The 11977-nt window shown below is 38.7% G+C and overlaps 1 protein-coding gene across 1 annotated transcript in view; it reads left to right on the top strand.

Annotated features, from left to right (window-relative positions):
- Window positions 1–235: 235 nt before the first annotated feature.
- The window catches only part of LOC139144054 (uncharacterized), a 29719-nt gene continuing 17977 nt past the window's right edge, over window positions 236–11977 (top strand). Inside the window, exons 1-5 of the mRNA XM_070714700.1 lie at window positions 236–728; window positions 10108–10251; window positions 10402–10512; window positions 10886–11143; window positions 11646–11977. The exon at window positions 11646–11977 is cut by the window's right edge and continues 352 nt beyond it. The gene's annotated coding sequence lies outside the window, so the exon portion shown is untranslated. The remainder of the gene's footprint in view (window positions 729–10107; window positions 10252–10401; window positions 10513–10885; window positions 11144–11645) is intronic.

The following is an 11977-nucleotide window of genomic DNA, read 5'->3' as shown; positions in this document are numbered from 1 at the left end:
GTAAACGGCGACGAAGACAGATTTTACATGGTCAGAAATCTCTTTGTGCGTATAGTGCCTCGGTTTCTTTAATGAACACACAACGAAAATAAATAAAATCTCTTACATTTTCTACGTTTATATTTGTGATCTTATTCACTTCGTTTTATATGTACTACGCACATTTGTCAACACATCTATATATCATCAATGATACGTGTGACGTTTGTAGCATTGTCTAATTCAATGTCCTTTCGTGGACAATGGCGCTCACGCACATTTATAGGTAAATACATTCCGTTCCGCAAGAGAACTTTTACCTGGATGCATTGGGCGAATCTCATCAGTTGAACAGTGCTATACAGTGACTTCATGGTCGAGGCTCTATCAGACGAATATGCTGTCACATCGCCTTCTTATCGCTGCTTTTTTGTACTTTATATTATGGGACAGCGTTTATGGAATTTTGCGATTTCGAAGACGAAGACGTCAACCGCCTTGTCCAACAACGCACTGCCAAGTGAGTGCCTGGTCAGATTGGTCTGCATGCTCTGTTCCATGTGGTACTAGCGGTACACAGACCAGAACAAGAACAATCACCGTGTCCCCACGCTGTGGCGGTTCAGTTTGTCCGACACTTACTGATAGTCCACAGTCTTGTAACAATCCCGGCTGCCATGGTCACGGCACTCCTCTGTCTTCTTCCTGTAACTGTGATGACGAATGGTGGGGAACTTGTTGCGATAAACGTTAGTGATTTTAATGCTTTCCTCTCTTTTTCCTGTTAAAAGTCTCTGTCTTACGCATTTTATATGACACACATGCCACTATTTCTTGAGAGATAGAGATAATACACTCATCACAGATGGATTACGTATCTGCCATCAATGTAGTGACTAATTGACTATAAATTACCTAGCTTAGCTGCAATTCCGTTCAGCGATCGATAAACTACGATGGTACAACCCTGCAGGATATATATATCTTCTCAGAGGGGTAAAGTGCTCGATGCAGGGATGCAGAGCAATATTACAATAAATACATTCTTATTACTATTACTTTACTTATTGTATATAATGTGTATACACACACATACGTCTGTCTGTCTGTCTGTCTGTATGTCTGTCTGTCTGTCTGTCTGTCTGTCTGTCTGTCTGTCTGTCTGTCTGTCTGTATGTCTGTCTGTCTGTCTGTCTGTCTGTCTGTCTGTCTGTCTGTCTGTCTGTCTGTCTGTCTGTCTGTCTGTCTGTCTGTATGTATGTATGTATGTATGTATGTATGTATGCATGCATGCATGCATGCATGCATGCATGTATGTATGTATGTATGTATGTATGTATGTATGTATGTATGTATGTATGTATGTATGTATGTATGTATGTATGTATGTATGTATGTATGTATGTATGTTGTATATTCATCCGCTTTAAAATCGAATAGAAAATCTCAGCCCCAAGATCACGTCATGAAAATTCATAAAAGTAATCAAATCACACAAGTCAACAACCATAATGTTTCACATACGCGTTGGAAAACATTTTGGGTCCACGCAAAGTCATCACAGACTAAGCTGAGAAACTTTTCTGCGAAATTTTGTCGCCGGCGTTGCCCAGTTATATTATGACGATAAAATGATGATAAAACCATGTTATAGTTTCTATCCCACGTTCATCATCATGCAAATCACACAATGTCATCGCTTGAAATCATGTGTAAACACACCGTATTCTCGACAAGAAATAAAATATTAGCCAACTGATTCTTAGGATTATAAAAGCAAAAATCAAACTGCATTTCCATTGCTCTAATGTCAAGTTGAATTCTAGAAGGTAAAATCACTTCGTTAATACAATCAGAATTCCAAGGTATGCGCCTTTCATCTTTCGAATGAGTCGGATGAAGTCACCTTTTGTTTGGGAGGTAATATTAGAAGTACAATATCCATGCCTACTGGACATAAATGACGTCCTAGCTTAGGTTCTATTTGACCTGTGATAAATGTTTCATGTAATAAGTACATGCATACTTATATCAAATGGATAAAAGGAATGCATGCAGTAAACTTTACAGTTCGGAAACTATTGTTCTGAAATCTAAACAAGATGGTGTCACATTTGGGTAGTAAATGGCTATGTAAATTACAAAGGAAATTACGGGTCATGATTATCATTAAGGTAATATGCACCTCGAATTAGTGAAAGACTTAAACTTTTGCTCAAACTTTCCTCTGTGAAACTTTCAACCATTCTCTTACCAAAGCAAGAATAAAAATCAGGGGTCACCGTGCAAACTTTGGTACTAGAGAGACAAACAACTTGCGATTTCTCGATATTTGAAATTCAAAATGGCCGCCATCCCTGTGTTAACTCTATGGGAAAAATAAAATTTTCGTTTTCGAAAAACTAAGACTTTTCTTTCGCCAAGAGCTTCAAAATGAGACCCCACAAGTGGTAGGGCAGAAGAACATTGATAAACTTGAAGGCCCGAATTTCTGTCCCCGAGGTGCGTTCTATATCTACCTTAAGCAATAAGCTTCTTACAATGTGTAATTTTACTGAAAGAGAAATACTTCATTACATTTACCGTTTTGAGTACTGTGAGGCTTATGACAAGAGAGTGGTATCCACAAGAGTCGTAAATCATGAAAGCTTACGCGCTACAAACGTAATTGCTTAGTTTAGGGGCCATGGATAAATAAACAGGCGCACGGTAAAAGCAATTTCTGTGTTTAGGAGAGAGGGGAGGGGGTTCGCCTGTATTTCGATTACCGTGCGAAAAAATCGCACTGCACGTTTTGATATCGCAACATCTCGCCACACGTTTCTAAATCTTAAAACATTGTGCTATATTGTTTGGCGTGTACAAGGCCGGTATGCTAGGGGGTGGTGGTAGCGTATGCGTGATTGTAAAAGAGATAAAATATAGGAAAATCAATTTTTTTCCCGTTTTAATTTCTAAACATAAGAAACGTTGCGGTAATTTGTCTGTTTACATTGCACAACGACAAAGAGGGAAATAAAGAAACTTTTTGGAAAGAAAAGAGTTGCGGCATGATCGTATTCCGAGTTGTCAGATTACAAAGATCATGATTGTTATCGGATTGTTTTACAATTTGTTGCAATACCATAGCGACGTAATTACTGATTGTAGGTATGCTGTTATACAGAGTGGGGCTTTGTTGATTCTGCGCACTTCCAAACTTTTATTTAAGGGGAGGCGGCGTTGATGTCAAACGCAAGTAGTTGCGTTTAATGTGCCCACGTTTAAATTATCCACGACCCCTTAAGTGAAGTGACGGCTGCGTAAGACCCCAATTCATTTTGCGTGCGTCAAAATGCAGCGAGATATTGCTGTAACAAAAAAAATGAAAATAACAAGACTATGAAATCATAACAAAACAATTTTCTAATTGTAACATAGAAATCGTGATAGATGGACAATTTCTGAACTCTCTTCCCGGTTAGAAAGTGTTGAGTCCTGCCTTTAGGAAAATCACACCTATGAACAACTCTGACAGAACAATAAAGACTGCTTTGGACGTTGAAAAAGTTCAAACGTAAAATTTGTTTACCTATATAAAACATGAGGAAGCAACAATTTTGTCAAGGTTCACCTTTGTGTGCCTGTATTAACTACTTCTCTTTTGATGAATCACGAATTACTTCTCCGTTTCATGATTCGCTATTGACGACTCTTTAAGGGTGTGCTAACCTTTTATATTTGTGTACGGGGCACACTTGTTTTTTTAGTTACCGTCTGCGTTTATCAGGGGCATGCTTTTAACGTAAACTACGCAATGTGGTCACTGGTGCGTTTCGAGTGAATAAACAGCGATCTGCATGCACAAAGAGCAGCTCCTGTTTTTTTGTGTTCTCTATTGGTTTGTCTTTGTTTTATACAGCGTACTTTACCAGCGTCGATGTTGTAGGGTATGACAGCGGCGAGTCGAAGCTAAATGGATATGCCCATATGCATGGCTTTGGACGACAGCGGTACTCATAAAGATTCTGTGCCTGACACATTGTGTTTATGAAATTATAGAGACTGCTTCAGCTGATACCGGCGGGTGTGGTATAGAATTTGTCGATTTCTAATAAAAATCAGTTATTCAAATTTTGCATTTTTTTCATAACTATGCATTTTTTCAAATTTTTGGATCCGGTTAGTATGTCACATCTTTCAAGGAAATGGATGCACACTAATTTACACTTTTTTCTCATGTTCACCCGATATTTGTTTACGTTGATTCTTTTTAATTTCGACTGTGTCGCGGGCAATTGTCGAGACTTGTGCTTTTCCGGATAACACGACCATCCGTATGTATTACCCTTAACGTTTTTGCGCATTTCTCGAAAATTACGCTTAGTTTTGACAAAGTGCTCAGGGTCTGTCCTCGCAAAGAGAAAATAAATTGCAGTATTCCTCGATTTAACTTGGCGTCCATTCGTACTCAATCGTTAATTTGACGTATCTTTAATCCACATTACATTGCCCTATGTTATTACTATTTCCCAGTCTTCATCTCCTAAATCTTGTATTTCTGGGTCATGTATCATGTATTTCTACGAATAAACCTTATCGACATGATTTCAACTTATGCTATCGATTCAATTATTTTTGAATCACATCAAATGGTCTAATTAAGTGGTCTTTATCCCTCTTACATAGCTGGGAACAAAACAGTGTAGTTGTAGTAACTTAATCAAGTTGAACGTAGAACGATTATCTGAAAATTTAAATACAAAGTTACACCTCAATTAATACGGTCCATTTCGATCGATCGACGGCATGGCATCATGTTACTATGGTCTGCACTCCATAGTTTGTAAAGATTTTCATACCATAATTTCCATACTTTGATGATTTCATCAACTTTTTTAAGACCTTCCCTTTCACTTATGATAATTACTTTGTAGGTTTTTACTCCATAAATATCTTTTTATCCAAAGAAGATATATTTTGAATCTCGTTGCCCTGCGACGCAATACTTAATTTTGATCGAGTTTGGGCGTTTTACGCCTTATTTGTACATATTTTGTAAAGTTCACTTTTTAACTATCAAATCTCTCCGAGGCTGTTGAATCAAAACCTTGGCACAAACTCTATCGGTAGACTGTGTTTAACATGACAATAGGCAAGGGTACCTGGCATTTGCTCTCCAATAAACACCTTGTATTTCTGTAAACAACCAAATGTGTTTTAGTTGTGCACAGGACTCTCAGTATGACTTTACAATGGCAACAGGACAAGTATGTATGAAACACACCATGCCCTGTTTAAATTTTCAAAAAATGCCCTCTTATAATTGTTCCGCTACAAAGAGGCTTCAAATATCAAAAGTCTTAAAAATAGAATGCCTGATGTAGAAACATCGATTAGAATTAAAGTCGGACTCATCCAAATAGGCTTCGTCATGGTGCAAGTTCACATACACCAAGTGGTTTTCCATGCACATGAACAAGGCGATGTGCACTATCGATGGAAAACTCACAGATTGATACTTTGTTGTTATTGATGATCATGGTAGAAGTTTTTGACATTCTCTTTGCCTGAGTATTATTCATTTTTGTGAAAAACTATATGTGCACTTCCTCGAGGGTCTATGGTGTGACGCTTTCCCTGCATCCGTTAGACATGTCAACCATAACGAGGTTTCAATAGCATTGCCATCATCAAGTGTAATCACATTTCGTTTCGATATTAGGGTATACGTGACAACATGTCTCCGCAGGAGATTTAGTGTATTGACGTGGGCACTCGCACCTTTGGTTCTAATCCAGCAAATCGCTGTTTTTCGATGCAGTCTAGGGGAGCAAAGGCACTGCTCGCGTTCCCTCAGATCACCTTTGTTCAGGTCTGTAAGAGGATTATGGAGGTGTGATAGCCTTTTGTTTTGCATTGAAATTGCAAATTTTCTGATGAGAAAATCTGGAGCCTACACAGGCCTTTAAGCAGGACTTCAACCTGCAACGTTTGTGCCGGCCTGGATTGGCATGAGTCATACGTGTGGGGTACATAGGAAGTAGACTAGTACGTGTAAAGGCAAAAGAAATATAAGGAAGCCTAGAAAGAGATACATATTTATTTATTCATACATCTGTATTTATTTTTTATCCTTTAAGTTTTGCACGATTGGTGTGAAACTATTTTCCCATTGTTTACTAAAATTGCTTTTGACAGTTTGATGTAATTCATCGGCAGTCTGTCTTACAACAAATTGGAATCCTACTCACCAGGAACTAAAATATCGCAATTCTTTGAAGTATATTTCCTGGTGTCTACGTACCGCCTACAAAAAAGGGCGGACACGACTTTGCTACTTCTCTTTCCCAATCGTCATGCAGAAATTGTGGCGCTGCGGCAGTAGCGAGGCGTGGATAATTCTAACCTAGCTAGAGAGTCTCTAAGTCGTTGACCGTGCTCCCACCAATCTCTGCTACAGGCAAATTTAAATATTCCGAACTGCGTCTTTTTACAGTGATGGGACTGCCCAGTTTGCTCAATAAACGTTGCGGGCATCTCAGCAGATTTTGAGAGGAGCTGTCCAGCGAGAGATATCACTTTCCGTACATTAGTAAAAATTATTCATAATCTGCCATAACTCTGACAATCGCGTCGACAAAGCTGACAGTGGATGGGGCAGCTGTTATGTTTTGCAAGTGTTCACGGATTCGAGGATCGATATTTAAATTGGTGTATTTTTCATTTTATCTAATCTTTTTTGTTCCATTATTAAATATAAAAATGACAAAAGTGTACATTTTCGTAAACGCGCAATACCCAAAAGTGGGTGTAAAATGTTGCCTGTAGCAGGTTTTAGTGTGGCTGTTATTCAGACTCCTTAGCTAGGCTATGATTTCCTCACCGCGCTACAATCTCTGTGCCTAGATTTCCCTGGTCCGGTGTTCGTGTCAAAGGTTTATTTGTCAACAAATCAGTGTTTGTACAGATATAAAAATACACCTAGACAACACCGACACCTAGACATACACCATGCTATTGTGCCACTCTCTGCTACAAGTCACGACAGCTTCATATTGACATCCACCTGAAAACACAACACAACAATAGATATAATTACACAGGGAGAAATCTTCATCATCCCTATTCAACAGTCGCGGAAGTGACAGCTACAGTCACTGAAGGCAGAAAAGTTGAGTGTACTTTAGGTTGAATTTTTCCTACCCCCTCTTATAATTGTCCGGCTACAAAGAGGCGTCAAATATCCAAAGTCTAAAATATAGAATGCCTGATGTAGAAACATCGATCAGAATTACAGTTTTACTTATCCGAATAGGCTTCTTCATGGTGCAAGTTCACATACACCAAGTGGTTTTCCATGCACATAACACCAAGCGATGTACACTATCGATAGAAAACTCACAGATTGATACTTTGTAGTTATTGATGTTTTATGAATTTCGTGGTAGAAGTTTGAGATATTCTTTTTCCCTGCCAATGAGTATTATTCAGTTTTGTAAAAAAACCAGAAAACAAACAAAACCGAAAGGGTGTTCTGTGTCTTGACTTCGTCGGCCTGCTTCATATACTTTATGTGCACTTTGTATAGCCATAGACCCTCACGAAATTTTTCCCGAGTGTCTATGGCATGACGCATGCCCTGCATCCGTTAGACGTGTCAACCGCGACGAGGCGTGAACACCATTACCATCATCAAGTGTAGTTACCTTTTGTTTCGATATTAGGGTATCCGTGACAAAATTTCGCTGCAGAAGATTTAGTGTATTGACGTAGGCACTCTCACCTTTGTTTCTAATCCAGCAAATCGCTGTTTTTCACTGCAGTTTGAGGGAGTAAAGGCGCTGTTCGCGATCCCTGAGACCACATTTGTTCTGGTCTGTAAGAGGATTATGGAGGTGTAATAGCCTTTTGTTTTCCATTAAAATTGTAATCTGGTAGGTAAATTTTCTGATGAGACAATCTTGGGCCACCACAGGTCTTTAAGCAGGACTTCAACCTAGATTGGCATGAGCCATACGCATGGGGTACATAGGAATTCGTACGTGTAAAGGCATAAGAAATATAAGGAAGCCAAGAAAGAGATACATCTGTATTTATTTTTTATCTTTTAAGTTTTGCACGATTGGTGCGAAACTAATTTCCCATTGTTTACTAAAATTGCTTTTGACAGTTTGATGTAATTCATCGGCAGTCTGTCTTACAACAAATTGGAATCCTACTCACCAGGAACTAAAATATCGCAATTCTTTGAAGTATATTTCCTGGTGTCTACGTACCGCCTACAAAAAAGGGCGGACACGACTTTGCTACTTCTCTTTTCCAAATCGTCATGCAGAAATTGTAGCGCGGCGGCAGTAGCTAGGCGTGGATAATTCTAACCTGGCTAGAGAGTCTCTAAGTCGTTGACCGTGCTCCCCACCAATCTCTGCTACAAGGAAATTTAAATAATCCAAAGTGCGTCTAAATATGTACAAACTTTGATAATCTCGATACTTTTACGTGTTATTGTTGGTGAGATAACAACTTTTACCCAATGAAAGCCCTCCTTACGACGTTTGGCCAGCTGTCACTTCCGCGACTGTTGAATAGGGATGAGAAAGATTTCTCCCTGTGTAATAATATCGATCGTTGTGTTTTTTTCAGTTGGATATCAAAATGAAGCTGTCATGACTTTTAGTAGAGGGTAGGAGAATAGCATTGTGTATTTCTAGGTGTCGGTGTTGTCTGGATCTATTTTTATATCTGCACACCGCCTGAATGGACATACAAACACTGATTTTGTTAACAGATCAACCTTTGACCCGAATACCCGGACCAGGGAAATCTAAGCACAGAGATAGTAGCGCGGAATGGAAAATCATAGCCTAGCTGGGGAGTCTGAATAACACTAATCCCTGCTGCAGGCAACAATTTATACCCACTTTTAGGTATTGCGCGTTTACCAACATGTACACTTTCTGTCGTTTTTATATTTAATAATTGGAACAAAAAAGATAGATAAATGAAAAATACACCACTGGAGGTGAAAAGTTGGGTATTCATTAGGGTGACTTTTTCAACGCCCTCTTATAATCGTTCTGCTACAAAGAGGCGTCAATTATTTCCTGGTGTCTACGTACCGCCTTCAAAAAGGGGGGACACGACTTTGTGACTTCCCTTTTCCCAATGGTCATGCAGAACTTGTAGCGGCGGCAGTAGCAAGGCGTGGATAATTCTAACCTAGCTAGAGAGTCTCTAAGTCTTTGACCGTGCGCCCCACCAATCTCTGCTACAGGCAAATTTAAATAAACCAAAGTGCGTCTAAATATGTACAAACTTTGATAATCTCGATACTTTTACGTGTTATTGTTGGTGAGATATCAACTTTTATACACAGAACTCATGGATTTTACCCAATGAAAACCCTCCTTACGACGTTTGGCCTTCATTTGCCTAGATAGAGTTTAAGTAACACCAATCCAGTATTTGTAGGTGAAAAATTGCACCATTTCCTTTTTAAGCAAATACAGTCCACACTTTCCACAGCAAATGCTGTACGAAACATTTACTGCCCCTAAAAATTAAGTTATGATTATTTGACGATAACATTCAAAGGACCCACAAATGACGTTGTGCATTGGACTATCTTTATGTATTTGGCACTGCCGGATAAGTGCACGCAAAAACCGTTAACTTCGGCCATGTACTAGTCTGCCTGAGTTATTGAATTTGATGTAAGCAACCACCGTTTTATCGAATTCGCAGCCTTGGCGCGGGGATAGCAACTGAACAATTGGCATCCGTCAGACGAAATATAGCTTGCCAGATAATGAAGGGTGAATAATTGGGAGTAATATTTGGACTATGTTTCTCACATTGGTTCAATACTTGCAAAAACGTGCAGTTATCCTTGTTAATTGTAGAGGACTCAATAACTTTCTCAATAACTTTATTTCATTTCCTTCCAAAAACATAGTCTACATTTTTTTCACATCCTTAATGCTGTGCGAAACACGTTAACTTTATGAAAGTTTTCGTCTCACTGTTACCAGGTTGTGCTTTCGTCTGTATTCATACACTTGTCACCGACGGGATAGCAGCAAAATCAGTTCAGTTTGATTCGTATCGTTTGTTCATTTTTGATTTGATTTTCTTTGTTCCCCAAAGCATGTACAGCCATTGAAAACTGTCAACAACTTCACTGCTCGTCAGCTACAAACCACGAATGTCAACTCTGCAAGTACGGCAATGGTGTTATGAAAGCATATCAGCTGATAGACTCAGGCGGATATCACAACAGAGTCTGTCAACGTAAGTGTAAATCTTTTTATCCGTTATTTGATGTTTCATTTTCATTTGTGTAATGTTCGATATAATATTCAACAGTCAATGGAATTTGTAATAAAGTATTTTTCACCAGGTTTATTGTGTACCCTTCCTGACTCTTTCTTTACTAAACAGAGATATGCTCATGGCTACCTGATAGTAAATATTGTTACCCTGGCAATTGTCCCAGCTCACCGTCATCTTGCAGCTGTGCTCCTGGATTTACTGGAAACAACTGTATGAGAAGTAAGGAAGCCGCAGTATTTTGTTTTACACGAAAAAATACGAATACATCAACCATACCTGAACGGATTACAGCCTCGTAGTCGTTTACATTTCAATGGCCTACACAAAGTTAGGAGTCTAGGACATGATATTAGATCTCCTGAGAAATAGACCCAAAATTTGTCTAAAATAGAAAAAATATTATTGTAATACTATGTATGTCTGTCTGTCTGTCTGTCTGTCTGTCTGTCTGTCTATCTGTCTGTCTGTCTGTCCGTCTGTCCGTCCGTCCGTCCGTCCGTCCGTGCGTACGTATGTATGTATGTACGTGTGTATGTGTGTATGTGTGTATGTATGTATAACGTCTCATATTTCCATATATTTACATTTACAGTGACTACGACCCCAAACATGAACTATTGCATTGCCAAGCTAATACGTACAGTTGGAGACATCAGAGTTGAAGCAGACTGTGATGATCACGTGACAGCGCCCCAGACCGTGTATACCAATCTTGTACCAGATCGAATCCTAGTTAAGTGGCACACCAATTACGTTGGTCCAAATGCGGCCTCCTACCCTAAGCCAAACTACATTCGGGGTTTTAAAGTCGGTGTTGTATCTGCATCCTTCGATTGGAGAATTCAAAGAGGTATAATAGAGTAAATGTTTTTGTTGTACTCTGCACTCCAAATGCTCTACAATTTCATTGCAGAGAATATAATTTATATCTTTTGAAATAACAATATATAACGCTGTATTGTCCCTAGCTTATGATATAAGTAGTTCAAACTTGCCTTCGATATGTTAAATTCTTTCTTGCCTTTCAGTACAGTTCAATCAAACTTATTCCAGTTTAATTAATTTAACCTACTCAATCCATTTCCATTTAAATACAGTTTTAATTATGTTCTGATTGCAGATTATCTGTACCGTGTTTTCGAATTATTCTAATCGGAAAAGTTTGAAGCAGCGATGATAATAAAGGTTGACCAAAGACACGATCAAATATTATAAACAAGCGACCTAAACACCTAATTACTAAAAACTACATATTGCTGATTGCAGACACTAATTATGCAGCCATTTTTATCTGAAGTGAAGAAAACTACTGATGATATTGACTTGTTCTTATCATTTATTATGATTTTTAGGCGGCAGTGACGTCAAAACTGGTAGTGCTGCATGCTCTCTCGGCTATGACCAGGACAATCCTCACCAAGCCATGCATGAGTGTGAAGTTTATGACGACTTCAACTTTGCATTCCAACATGCCGACAGGTTCTACGTAATTTTATAATGACCCAATGCCAATAAAGCTTACATTGACAAGCTACTTTTGTTCTTAAAATCCCAACGCAATGTTTTTGAAACTGCGGGGCATAAAAAATAGAATCCTTGGAGACAGATATTCCGACCAAATTTTTAAAATATTTTGCTGCTTTGCGGCTTCAAGTTTGTGTTGTCGAATGTTATTATATAATTA

The sequence above is a fragment of the Ptychodera flava genome, chromosome 11 (genome assembly GCF_041260155.1).
Source record: "Ptychodera flava strain L36383 chromosome 11, AS_Pfla_20210202, whole genome shotgun sequence".
Taxonomy (NCBI): domain Eukaryota; kingdom Metazoa; phylum Hemichordata; class Enteropneusta; family Ptychoderidae; genus Ptychodera; species Ptychodera flava.
This window is presented reverse-complemented; position numbering and strand designations above follow the sequence as displayed.